The sequence below is a fragment of the Rhopalosiphum padi genome, chromosome 3 (genome assembly GCF_020882245.1).
Source record: "Rhopalosiphum padi isolate XX-2018 chromosome 3, ASM2088224v1, whole genome shotgun sequence".
NCBI classification, from domain to species: domain Eukaryota; kingdom Metazoa; phylum Arthropoda; class Insecta; order Hemiptera; family Aphididae; genus Rhopalosiphum; species Rhopalosiphum padi.
In genome coordinates this window covers 77401339-77411338 of record NC_083599.1, presented here as the reverse complement: position 1 = coordinate 77411338, position 10000 = coordinate 77401339, and the positions used below count along the sequence as shown (strand labels likewise).

At 65.6% G+C, this 10000-nt stretch overlaps 2 non-coding genes across 2 annotated transcripts in view; both read right to left on the bottom strand.

The window, feature by feature from the left end:
* The window catches only part of LOC132928125 (large subunit ribosomal RNA), a 4198-nt gene extending 3878 nt beyond the window's left edge, over nucleotides 1-320 (bottom strand). The window contains exon 1 of the ribosomal RNA XR_009661997.1: nucleotides 1-320. This exon is cut by the window's left edge and continues 3878 nt beyond it. This is a non-coding gene — a ribosomal RNA (large subunit ribosomal RNA).
* A 371-nt stretch (nucleotides 321-691) lies between these two features.
* LOC132928099 (5.8S ribosomal RNA) lies at nucleotides 692-849 on the bottom strand. The gene has a single exon (XR_009661975.1). It is a non-coding gene; the product is annotated as a 5.8S ribosomal RNA (ribosomal RNA).
* Between the last annotated feature and the right edge of the window lie 9151 nt (nucleotides 850-10000).

Below are 10000 nucleotides of genomic sequence, written 5' to 3'. Positions count from 1 at the left end.
TCGGGCTGCACTCTCAAGCAACCCGACTCGAAGGCGCGGTCCGATCCCGGAACGCTGTGACGGCCTCTACTGGCCTGGCACCATCTGCGGGCCATGGCCCCGTTCAAGGGAGACTTGGACCGTCACGTGCGCCCCGGCAACGAGGCCGGCCCGTACGCCACAACTCCCATACGTGCCGCGACACAAAAGTGCGCGGCGGGATTCGGCGATGGGCTTTTCCCTGTTCGCTCGCCGCTACTGGGGGAATCACGGTTGTTTTCTTTTCCTCCGCTTATTAATATGCTTAAATCCGGCGGGTAGTCCCGCCTGATCTGAGGTCGGAACGTATCGGTGTGTTTGTGTTTTTTTTCTTAACACGGCAGCCTGCGGTCCGCGCTCCGTCCGTACGGCGACCGTCCGCGTCCGCTTCTCGGAAGCCGGAGAGGTGTCTCTAGGACTCTCAGCCGACCCGGCCGCGCTCTCGCGCGGCGGGCGGACGGGGACGTGCCGTTTTACGGCGCGAGAACCCGTGACTGTTTGCCGTCACAACTTGGGCGGACGACCGGAGGCGGGCGCCGTCGCCGTCGCCGCGAGGCAGACGGCGGGGCGTCGTTCCCCGGTCGAACCGCCAATCTCGCGCAGCCGGAGCGGCCGACGGTCTCCCGTCGGACGCCTGCCGGCGGCGCATCGGTCTGGCCGAGTATCCGGTATACGACCCTCAGACAGGCGTGGCCCGGGACCCGCGGGTCACCGAGGCCGCAATGTGCGTTCGACTGGTCGATGTTCGTATAACCTGCGGATTACACGACGACGCGCAGATAGCTGCGGTCTTCATCGATCCACGAGCCAAGTGATCCGCCGTTCGGGGTCGGGTGTTTTTTTTGTTTGTCGACGAAATTTCTGCGCCACGCGTGCGCGCGGCGCAAGGTCTTTCGACGGTAACCATCTTTCGGTCGACGCTTGGTCGGGGGTCGCGGCGCGCGGGCGGTCGGCGAGCTAGTCGCGAGCGCACGCGGCCACGGGGTCGGATTAGGCGCGCGCGAGACCGGCGTGGGACGCCGGTGCCGCGGGCCCGTCTCTAATGATCCTTCCGCAGGTTCACCTACGGAAACCTTGTTACGACTTTTACTTCCTCTAAACGGCCGAGTTCGGTCATCTTCCCGGTCGCGCGACGACCCAGCCCCCGAGGGGCCGAATAACGCGCGTCCAGTCCGAAGACCTCACTGCGGTCGTTCAATCGGTAGTAGCGACGGGCGGTGTGTACAAAGGGCAGGGACGTAATCAACGCGAGCTGATGACTCGCGCTTACTGGGAATTCCTCGTTCACGTGGAAAAATTGCAAGCCACGATCCCTAAGCACGAAGGAGGTTCAGCGGGTTACCCGGAAGCCTGTCGGCCCAGGAATGTTAACACACGCTGATTCCTTCAGTGTAGCGCGCGTGCGGCCCAGAACATCTAAGGGCATCACAGACCTGTTATCGCTCAGTCTCGTGCGGCTATTTTCGTCCGCCGCCTGTCCCTCTAAGAAGAGTTTAAGCTCCTGGGAGCCGGCGGTAGCCCTAGTAACGTATCGTGATCCGCCGGCGACGGCCGCGAACACGGCGCGCTTCACCGCGGAGCCCGACGCACGACTGACGCGCGCCGACCAGAGGTTGCCCCCCGGCCGACACACGCCCCGCCGCACGCAGGGACGCGGATGGCGCGGCCGCGCCCGACGACCGCCGTGGACGACGGGCGAACGCGTTCGGGGATACCGGGCCGAGCCGACGGAGACGCGAACACGGACGGCCGAAACCGCCCGCGCCGCGCCCACCGCCGACCCGGGTTTACCCGCCTAGTTAGCAGGACAGAGTCTCGTTCGTTATCGGAATTAACCAGACAGATCGCTCCACCAACTAAGAACGGCCATGCACCACCACCCACCGAATCAAGAAAGAGCTCTCAATCTGTCAATCTTTCCGGTGTCCGGGCCTGGTGAGGTTTCCCGTGTTGAGTCAAATTAAGCCGCAGGCTCCACTCCTGGTGGTGCCCTTCCGTCAATTCCTTTAAGTTTCAACTTTGCAATCATACTTCCCCCGGAACCGAAAAGCTTCGGTTTCCCGGAAGCTGCCCGCCGGGTCGTTAATGAAACGCCGGCGGATCGCTAGCTGGCATCGTTTACAGTTAGAACTAGGGCGGTATCTGATCGCCTTCGAACCTCTAACTTTCGTTCTTGATCATACGAGAACGTACTTGGCAAATGCTTTCGCGTCAGTTCGTCTCGAGACGATCCAAGAATTTCACCTCTAACGTCTCGGTACGAATGCCCCCGCCCGTCTCTGTTGATCATTACCTCCGGTCCCGAAAACCGGCCCGGCGGGACGCGCGGGCGACTGGCGCCCGCGGCCCGGCGGCCCGCGCACGGAAACGCCCCGGAGGGCGATTTCGCGCGCCCGCGAAGGGCGGAGATGCGCGGGACCGAGGTCTTGTTCCATTATTCCATGCGACCAGTATTCAGGGCCTTTTGACGAGACGGCCGTGAAGCGCCCCGCCAGATTTGAGCCTGCTTTGAGCACTCTAATTTGTTCAAAGTAAACGTGTCGGCCCGCCGACGGCACTCGGTGAAGAGCACCGCGCAGCAAGATTGGAGTAGGCGGCCGCCGTCGTCGAACCCCGACGGCCAAGCGACGCGTGGCCGCGTGGCGCGCCGGAAGCACGAGACACGTGTCCGCCTGCCGACAATACGTCCGGCCGACGTGCCGGTAACTAACACCCCGAGACGGCTGACGAGCGCGACGACGGCCGCGCCGACGGGACACGTGGTCCCGCGACACGACCGGCCGCGACACGCCGGACCGCCAGGGTGGTCCGGCACCGCCCAGACACAGATCCGACTACGAGCTTTTTAACCGCAACAACTTTAATATACGCTATTGGAGCTGGAATTACCGCGGCTGCTGGCACCAGACTTGCCCTCCAATTGATCCTCGTTTAAAGGTTTTAAAGTGTTCTCATTCCGATTACGGGGCCTCGGATGAGTCCCGTATCGTTATTTTTCGTCACTACCTCCCCGTTCCGGGAGTGGGTAATTTGCGCGCCTGCTGCCTTCCTTGGATGTGGTAGCCGTTTCTCAGGCTCCCTCTCCGGAATCGAACCCTGATTCCCCGTTACCCGTTACCACCACGGTAGGCATGGAACCTACCGTCGACAGTTGATAAGGCAGACATTTGAAAGATGCGTCGCCGGTACGGAGACCGTGCGATCAGCTCGAAGTTATTCAGAGTCACCAGGTCTTTGCGCGGGCCGCGATCGGGACGCGCACGAAGCGCGCCGCGACGGGCCGGTTTTGATCTAATAAAAGCGTTCCTCCCGCACGCGACACCCGAGGGCGCCGCGACGGTCGGAACTCTGTCGGCATGTATTAGCTCTAGAATTACCACAGTTATCCAAGTAACTTGGGTACGATCTAAGGAACCACAACTGATTTAATGAGCCTTTCGCGGTTTCACCTTAATGCGGCTTGCACTGAGACATGCATGGCTTAATCTTTGAGACAAGCATATGACTACTGGCAGGATCAACCAGGGATCTCGGTTTTACAACAACTGCGCCCCGTGTGACGCGCGCGCTGACGCACGACGCGACACCCGGGACGCGTGCTTCCGAGCGCCGGTCCGCCCGGGGCGGGCCGACGCCGAGGGCGGTCGCACGACAGCGAGACCGCTGGGGTCCCGGCGTGCGACCGACCGCGGTTCGTGTGAGAATACGAGGGCCCGACGGGAGCGCTGTGGACACGCGCGGGCACCCGACCCGACCGCAATCGCCGCGGCCGTGATGGCGTTGGCTAGAGCGGCCGACTTGTGGCGGGCGCCACACGCGATACGCACCCGTCGCAACGTAACTCGCGTTGACGAGAGTTGAGGGAGACCGGCGGACCGCCGTCCTGTGCGGACGGCACCCGCCGGAATCGCCTCTCTCGCCCGTTTTGTAAAGGTCCCCAGCCGAGATCGTGGGGGAAGCCGGGACGCGACGCGAAGTCCGTCGTCCCGGGGCTTCGCCCCGGCGACCGCCGGGCACGGCGACGATGGCCGGCCGCGGCGGGAATGTTCTGGCGTCGAGAGTTCGTATCTTGCGAAACGGTAACGGGAGTCGTCATCGGTTGAGCGATGTGTGTCGCGCTGCCGACCCACCGGTAGGAGGGCCCGCAGCGCCAGTCGAGGTTTGCCACTCGGCGTGCGAGATGGGTCGGTCGCCGAAACGTGGACGGATACCAACTCGGCGCCGATGCCGGGCACGCCCTCGCCAAGAACTGGCGGGGCGAGAACGGCACGGCTGAGTTGGACGCGTCGGCTTCGGCGTCGCCCGTGGCTTTGCTGTCGTGTACCGTGATCGGTGATCCGACGGCCGGCTGATCGCCGACCGACCGACCGGCCGCTCACAAATATACAAAAACTCGGGTCCAACCGTCCGCCATGCAAAACCGCACGTGCGTAGCGGTCATCGCGCCGGGACGCGGTCCACGCGTCCATGACGGTGCGTAGCGGTGTTCCGGGTACTCGTGTCGACGCGCGTAGCGGCGTGCCGAGGTCGGACCGTAAACTGAAAAAATGTCGAAAACCCTACGACCGATATCACTTTCGGATAGGTTTAGACGATTCCGACGAGAATACCTCTGAGGTTCGTCGACGTAAAAACAACCGGTAACGAGTTATTCCGCTGGCAACGAAAAGAAGTTAAAAATTCGATTTCGACGTCGGCCGAACTCGAAACGCCCGGGATGCCGGTACGTGACCTACCCCGACACCGCGGACTACCGCGTTACTCGATCCTAGAAAATTTTTTTTTTCCAAATCTAAACCCGTCGCGACGGCCGTACCCGCCGCGGCACCGGTACGGACGACGACCGCCGTGCCCGGACCGCGGAGGTCGGACTCGGGGAAAAAAAAAAATTTTCAATCTCGACGCGTCCGCCGTGACCGACGCGTACGACGCGTACCCGGACCGTAGGTCAGCGTCCGGAGAGCCGCGGGAAAAAAAAAATTTCGACACGGCAGAGGTGCCGCGCTCCGCCGGCGACGCGATACGGGCACAGGGCAAGCGCCACGGTCGGTCCGCGGTCTCCGGGTGACTTACGGGGAAAATGAAATTTCACCGCCTACGCCCCCGTGCGCCGAGGGTTACCGGGGACCGGACGACCGCTCCGCCGGGGCCGCGGTCGGGGTCCCGGGGAAAAAAAAAAAAATTTTTAAACTCGACGCGACCGCCGCGACCGACGCGTACGACGCGTGCCTACACCGACCGTGGGCGCCCGGATCGCCGGAGGAGGAAAAAAAATTTTCGACCCGGCCGAGGGGCAGCGCTCCGCGGGCGACCGCCGGGGTACCGGGCGACCCGCGGAGAAAATCAGATTTCGCCGTCAGCGTGCCGTGCCCGACGGGGAACCGGCGAACCGACGACCGCACCGCCGGGTCGGAGAAAAAAAAAAAAAAATTATTTTTCATCCCGAGTCCGCGCGGTCGACCGACGCGAACGACGCGTGCCGCGACCCACGGCGGGCGTCCGGAGCGCAGGTGGAGAAAAAAAATTTTTCGGCCCGTCCGGGCGACGACGGCACGGCGCTCGCCGGTCGCGGTTCCCGCGGGAAACTTCGCCGGGGACGACGTCTCACGGTCCCCGCGGCTGACCCGGCGCCGGCGAACCCAACACCCGGCGGACCTTAGCGGTCCTAAGAGCGCGCCCCGTAGACGTGGTGCGTAGCGGTACGCACCAAATACTCACGCCGTGCGTAGTGGTGCCGCAACTCCCTCACTGTCCTTATCCTTTTCCGGGCACGGGCGACCCCGAGTACCGGGACCCCTCGGGAGCCGGCCGACGCGTACGGTCCGCGGTCCCCGGGCCCGCTACCCGGCGGGATCCGATTCCGCCGCCTACGCCCCCGTGCGCCGAGGGTTACCGGGGACCGGACGACCGCTCCGCCGGGCCGCGGTCGGGGTCCCGGGGAAAAAAAAAAAAATTTTTAAACTCGACGCGACCGCCGCGACCGACGCGTACGACGCGTGCCTACACCGACCGTGGGCGCCCGGATCGCCGGAGGAGGAAAAAAATTTTCGACCCGGCCGAGGGGCAGCGCTCCGCGGGCGACCGCCGGGGTACCGGGCGACCCGCGGAGAAAATCAGATTTCGCCGTCAGCGTGCCGTGCCCGACGGGGAACCGGCGAACCGACGACCGCACCGCCGGGTCGGAGAAAAAAAAAAAAAAATTATTTTTCATCCCGAGTCCGCGCGGTCGACCGACGCGAACGACGCGTGCCGCGACCCACGGCGGGCGTCCGGAGCGCAGGTGGAGAAAAAAAATTTTTCGGCCCGTCCGGGCGACGACGGCACGGCGCTCGCCGGTCGCGGTTCCCGCGGGAAACTTCGCCGGGGACGACGCCTCACGGTCCCCGCGGCTGACCCGGCGCCGGCGAACCCAACACCCGGCGGACCTTAGCGGTCCTAAGAGCGCGCCCCGTAGACGTGGTGCGTAGCGGTACGCACCAAATACTCACGCCGTGCGTAGTGGTGCCGCAACTCCCTCACTGTCCTTATCCTTTTCCCGGGCACGGGCGACCCCGAGTACCGGGACCCCTCGGGAGCCGGCCGACGCGTACGGTCCGCGGTCCCCGGGCCCGCTACCCGGCGGGATCCGATTCCGCCGCCTACGCCCCCGTGCGCCGAGGGGTTACCGGGGACCGGACGACCGCTCCGCCGGGGCCGCGGTCGGGGTCCCGGGGAAAAAAAAAAATAATTTTTAAACTCGACGCGACCGCCGCGACCGACGCGTACGACGCGTGCCTACACCGACCGTGGGCGCCCGGATCGCCGGAGGAGGAAAAAAATTTTCGACCCGGCCGAGGGGCAGCGCTCCGCGGGCGACCGCCGGGGTACCGGGCGACCCGCGGAGAAAATCAGATTTCGCCGTCAGCGTGCCGTGCCCGACGGGGAACCGGCGAACCGACGACCGCACCGCCGGGTCGGAGAAAAAAAAAAAAAATTATTTTTCATCCCGAGTCCGCGCGGTCGACCGACGCGAACGACGCGTGCCGCGACCCACGGCGGGCGTCCGGAGCGCAGGTGGAGAAAAAAAATTTTTCGGCCCGTCCGGGCGACGACGGCACGGCGCTCGCCGGTCGCGGTTCCCGCGGGAAACTTCGCCGGGGACGACGTCTCACGGTCCCCGCGGCTGACCCGGCGCCGGCGAACCCAACACCCGGCGGACCTTAGCGGTCCTAAGAGCGCGCCCCGTAGACGTGGTGCGTAGCGGTACGCACCAAATACTCACGCCGTGCGTAGTGGTGCCGCAACTCCCTCACTGTCCTTATCCTTTTCCCGGGCACGGGCGACCCCGAGTACCGGGACCCCCTCGGGAGCCGGCCGACGCGTACGGTCCGCGGTCCCCGGGCCCGCTACCCGGCGGGATCCGATTCCGCCGCCTACGCCCCCGTGCGCCGAGGGTTACCGGGGACCGGACGACCGCTCCGCCGGGGCCGCGGTCGGGGTCCCGGGGAAAAAAAAAAAAATTTTTAAACTCGACGCGACCGCCGCGACCGACGCGTACGACGCGTGCCTACACCGACCGTGGGCGCCCGGATCGCCGGAGGAGGAAAAAAATTTTCGACCCGGCCGAGGGGCAGCGCTCCGCGGGCGACCGCCGGGGTACCGGGCGACCCGCGGAGAAAATCAGATTTCGCCGTCAGCGTGCCGTGCCCGACGGGGAACCGGCGAACCGACGACCGCACCGCCGGGTCGGAGAAAAAAAAAAAAAAATTATTTTTCATCCCGAGTCCGCGCGGTCGACCGACGCGAACGACGCGTGCCGCGACCCACGGCGGGCGTCCGGAGCGCAGGTGGAGAAAAAAAATTTTTCGGCCCGTCCGGGCGACGACGGCACGGCGCTCGCCGGTCGCGGTTCCCGCGGGAAACTTCGCCGGGGACGACGTCTCACGGTCCCCGCGGCTGACCCGGCGCCGGCGAACCCAACACCCGGCGGACCTTAGCGGTCCTAAGAGCGCGCCCCGTAGACGTGGTGCGTAGCGGTACGCACCAAATACTCACGCCGTGCGTAGTGGTGCCGCAACTCCCTCACTGTCCTTATCCTTTTCCCGGGCACGGGCGACCCCGAGTACCGGGACCCCTCGGGAGCCGGCCGACGCGTACGGTCCGCGGTCCCCGGGCCCGCTACCCGGCGGGATCCGATTCCGCCGCCTACGCCCCCGTGCGCCGAGGGTTACCGGGGACCGGACGACCGCTCCGCCGGGGCCGCGGTCGGGGTCCCGGGGAAAAAAAAAAAAATTTTTAAACTCGACGCGACCGCCGCGACCGACGCGTACGACGCGTGCCTACACCGACCGTGGGCGCCCGGATCGCCGGAGGAGGAAAAAAATTTTCGACCGGCCGAGGGGCAGCGCTCCGCGGGCGACCGCCGGGGTACCGGGCGACCCGCGGAGAAAATCAGATTTCGCCGTCAGCGTGCCGTGCCCGACGGGGAACCGGCGAACCGACGACCGCACCGCCGGGTCGGAGAAAAAAAAAAAAAAATTATTTTTCATCCCGAGTCCGCGCGGTCGACCGACGCGAACGACGCGTGCCGCGACCCACGGCGGGCGTCCGGAGCGCAGGTGGAGAAAAAAAATTTTTCGGCCCGTCCGGGCGACGACGGCACGGCGCTCGCCGGTCGCGGTTCCCGCGGGAAACTTCGCCGGGGACGACGTCTCACGGTCCCCGCGGCTGGACCCGGCGCCGGCGAACCCAACACCCGGCGGACCTTAGCGGTCCTAAGAGCGCGCCCCGTAGACGTGGTGCGTAGCGGTACGCACCAAATACTCACGCCGTGCGTAGTGGTGCCGCAACTCCCTCACTGTCCTTATCCTTTTCCCGGGCACGGGCGACCCCGAGTACCGGGACCCCTCGGGAGCCGGCCGACGCGTACGGTCCGCGGTCCCCGGGCCCGCTACCCGGCGGGATCCGATTCCGCCGCCTACGCCCCCGTGCGCCGAGGGTTACCGGGGACCGGACGACCGCTCCGCCGGGGCCGCGGTCGGGGTCCCGGGGAAAAAAAAAAAAATTTTTAAACTCGACGCGACCCGCCGCGACCGACGCGTACGACGCGTGCCTACACCGACCGTGGGCGCCCGGATCGCCGGAGGAGGAAAAAAATTTTCGACCCGGCCGAGGGGCAGCGCTCCGCGGGCGACCGCCGGGGTACCGGGCGACCCGCGGAGAAAATCAGATTTCGCCGTCAGCGTGCCGTGCCCGACGGGGAACCGGCGAACCGACGACCGCACCGCCGGGTCGGAGAAAAAAAAAAAAAATTATTTTTCATCCCGAGTCCGCGCGGTCGACCGACGCGAACGACGCGTGCCGCGACCCACGGCGGGCGTCCGGAGCGCAGGTGGAGAAAAAAAATTTTTCGGCCCGTCCGGGCGACGACGGCACGGCGCTCGCCGGTCGCGGTTCCCGCGGGAAACTTCGCCGGGGACGACGTCTCACGGTCCCCGCGGCTGACCCGGCGCCGGCGAACCCAACACCCCGGCGGACCTTAGCGGTCCTAAGAGCGCGCCCCGTAGACGTGGTGCGTAGCGGTACGCACCAAATACTCACGCCGTGCGTAGTGGTGCCGCAACTCCCTCACTGTCCTTATCCTTTTCCCGGGCACGGGCGACCCCGAGTACCGGGACCCCTCGGGAGCCGGCCGACGCGTACGGTCCGCGGTCCCCGGGCCCGCTACCCGGCGGGATCCGATTCCGCCGCCTACGCCCCCGTGCGCCGAGGGTTACCGGGGACCGGACGACCGCTCCGCCGGGGCCGCGGTCGGGGTCCCGGGGAAAAAAAAAAAAATTTTAAACTCGACGCGACCGCCGCGACCGACGCGTACGACGCGTGCCTACACCGACCGTGGGCGCCCGGATCGCCGGAGGAGGAAAAAAATTTTCGACCCGGCCGAGGGGCAGCGCTCCGCGGGCGACCGCCGGGGTACCGGGCGACCCGCGGAGAAAATCAGATT